The following is a 3,325-nucleotide window of genomic DNA, read 5'->3' on the forward strand; positions in this document are numbered from 1 at the left end:
ATATAGACAATTTGAAAGTTTTAAAGTGGGAGACATCTCTATTGTTCCTGCTCCTTCAACCCGAGTTAAGTCACCACTGGCCGTTTGAACATGAGTTCTAGAGGATTTTGATGACTCGATAATATCATTTTTATCAAAGGTCATTGTATCAGTGGCTCCACAATCAAAAATCCATCCTATATCTCTGTCTTTGTTTTTATTTGTGACTTGGTAAGCAATAGAGGTATCTATGGATTTTCCACATAAATGGGGGCTAATTTTCGAATTATGGGAAAGTTTGGGTGCATTTGATAATTCCCCCAAACTAAAGGAATTAAAGTGGGGTTTATTTTGTAATAAAGGAGAAGTGGGAGGGTTTAGTGGAAATCCACCAAACCCTTTACCTAATAATTTTCGGTCAATGGAGGTAGCCGCCTCTCCTCTTCCAGAAATGCCTTCTTTCTCTTTCATCCACCCATATTCTCGATCAATTTGGTGCTCCTCTTCCAGAAATTTTCGGTCAATTGAGGCTTGCGACGCCTCTCCTCTTCCAGCCACTCCCTCCTTCTCTCTCGTCTGTTGAAGGCCGGTGCTCACCGCCACCGCCGATCCGGCGATCTCCGCCGTCTCCACACCGATTGCCGACTTTCCCTTCGCATTTTTCCGGTTATCTTCCCACCAATCGGGATATCCGACGAGCCGAAAGCACATCTCCTTCGTATGTCGCTGCATCCCACAGTGACTACAATGGAGTTTCGATTTATCTACCTTCTTTCGCGATGATGGGGCGTCGGTTTGGTATGTCTGAGATCTTGCGGTGGTGTTCTGTTGTTGGGCTCCTTCCGGCCGTGAGAAAGGAGGTCGAGAGGTGGTGAGGCCAACGCCGATTCCTCCCGATGATGTAACTTCAGAGTCGGTGGGGAAAGTTGCCGGCTGTAAGATCAGAAGCCGGGCGGCCTCCCTCCGTACTTTCGAAAATGCCGACTCGGCTGAGGGAGAGGGAGATTCCTTAAGGATATCTCGCCGGATTCCGTCATACTTCGCATTTAATCCGGAAAGAAATTGATAGAGGCGGCGATTCTCGATTAATTTCCGGTACTTTGAGATTCCTTCCTCGCAACAGCCGATAGGATTGGGCTCTCTTCGATCAATATTGAGCCAAATGGTCTGTAGATTACTCCAGTAGTCTTCCAAGGTTAGTTGCCCTTGATTGACCTTGTTGGCTCTCACTTCCAGGTCGTAAATTTGAAGTGGGTCAGCGGTTCCACTCCCGTACGTTACAGCCAGGCTATCCCAGACGGCTTTTGCCGTCTGATGTTGGGCGAAATTGATTATCAACTTGCCTTCCATATTTTGTATTAACCATGAGAAAACTGACAGATCCGATTCCTCCCATTTGTAATAATCGGGATCCGTCGATTTTGGTGGCGGTGGTTGTCCGGTGATATGGCTCAACTTGCCTCTGCTCCCTATTGCCACCTTCATGAGGCGAGCCCATAGGGCATAATTGTTACCATCCAACTTGAATCCTAGCGTGACGTTGTCAGAATTTCGCATAAGATTCGTGATTTGTAGTGTTAACTCCTCTGAGTTTGTGTTTGTGATTTGGACCTCTCTTTCTGACATGTTGGATGTGCTGTTTTGTAGGAAGGGAAAGACCGAGATTGGTCAAGGCAGATGGCTGTATTGGTCGAGGTAAAAGGTTTGAGGGTATGGAACGATGATGAGAAAAAAAACTGAGTTCCAAGATTAATCCTGCTCTGATACCATGTTTTCACATGATATTGACATTGATAAAGAAAAGATAGGTAAAGATTGTTTAGCTTGTATTGCTTCTAATTATATTTCTTGGATTTACAATCATTCATTTATACTACAAAATGTAAGATCATAGTCGTACAAAAATCCCTATGATTAAGGGATTTTTGTTCATTCCTGACTTTGCATGCTCCATTTATTGCTTTGTTCATTTTTGACTTTGTAGACTCCTTTTCTTGACTTTTGTATGTTCAACATGTCTTTCTGTAATACTCCATTAGTTTTTTTTTTTTTTTTTGAATAATTAAGTAATTGTGTCAAGATGCGATGCAATGAAGGTAGCAGCTTCCCAATGAATCCAAATCCAATTATAATTCTGGAGGGCCATTGTGTTTTACTTTACCAATGATGTTATCTTAATGCGCCGAGAATCATCGGATTTAATTTGGACATTGTGTTTAATTTGATGCGCTTTTATATAATCGATACAGCTGAAATCTATATCTGCTTCATTTGCTCAAAGACGTTGTTTTTGAACTATATACACGTTGATGAGGTCAAAATACAAATTTCACTAATTTTACAGCTTTAGCTTTAAAATTGGGTAGATATTATCACCCTCTACGTCCCGATTATCTTGAGATATTTTTTTACTACGAAAATTAAGAAAATAGAATTTTATTTGTAGGTGGAAAAGTGAAAAGATGAATAAAGTGTAAAATTTTTGTTAAATAAAAAAATATCTCAATATAAATAGAACGTTCAAAAAAGAAAATATCTTAAGATAGGCGGGAAAATTCAAATTGAATATTTCGCAAAGACGATCCGGTGGTTGAATATTCAAATAGCGGAGGAAAATTCAGTTGGAACACGAGGCTTAGAAAACCAACACTTCGATGAAAATTCAAACCATTAATTTGTGTAGCTAATCTCCACTCACATATTAGTGAACATCAATTCATTCGTCGATTTCGATGAAACCGAACTTTTTGTCTTGTCTTTATTTATTTATTTATTTACACGTAGCATATACAACACACACTGCACTGCCACTCCTTCAGAAATCAATCTCCGAATGCATCGTTAAAATAATTATCTTATTTATATTCAATAAATTGCATATCAAACATCATGAAAAAAATTCAAACCGCAAACTCGTATTTTTATGTTTAAAAAGAGCGTTCACTTTTAAAAATTAGTCTTGATAGATAAAAATAATAAAATTAATTAATTAATTAATTATTTAAATGAATTAAGATTTTGAAATATTTCAAATTCTTGATTATTTTTTTATTATTTAAGATAATTTTTCTTGATTCATATCTATTAAAATGATGGGATTTGAGAATCCTACTCTTACAGATAAAAATACTCAAATAAATATTTTATTAACCATACAAAGTAAACGCCCCAAAGAATAATCATGCATTAATCTAGAAAATGAGTCAAAACATTTAGAATTTTAGGTAAAAGAGATATACCATCAAATTTAGAAACCAAAATGAGTTTTGATAGGACATATAATAAAATTTTCGCTTCCTTCGTTATTCAAACTCAGGTGATATATTTAATCAATAAGATAATACAA

The 3,325-nt window shown here is 37.5% G+C and overlaps 1 long non-coding RNA gene across 2 annotated transcripts; it reads left to right on the forward strand.

The window, feature by feature from the left end:
- Positions 1–388: 388 nt before the first annotated feature.
- On the forward strand, positions 389–1,964 carry LOC131018009 (uncharacterized). Of its 2 annotated transcripts, none has more exons than XR_009099977.1 (2): positions 389–1,174; positions 1,627–1,964. It is a non-coding gene; the product is annotated as an uncharacterized LOC131018009 (long non-coding RNA). The 2 variants fall into 2 exon arrangements; XR_009099976.1 differs by having other exon boundaries at positions 1,631–1,964.
- Positions 1,965–3,325: the final 1,361 nt, after the last annotated feature.

The sequence above is a fragment of the Salvia miltiorrhiza genome, chromosome 3 (genome assembly GCF_028751815.1).
Source record: "Salvia miltiorrhiza cultivar Shanhuang (shh) chromosome 3, IMPLAD_Smil_shh, whole genome shotgun sequence".
In the NCBI taxonomy this organism is placed as follows: Eukaryota; Viridiplantae; Streptophyta; class Magnoliopsida; order Lamiales; family Lamiaceae; genus Salvia; species Salvia miltiorrhiza.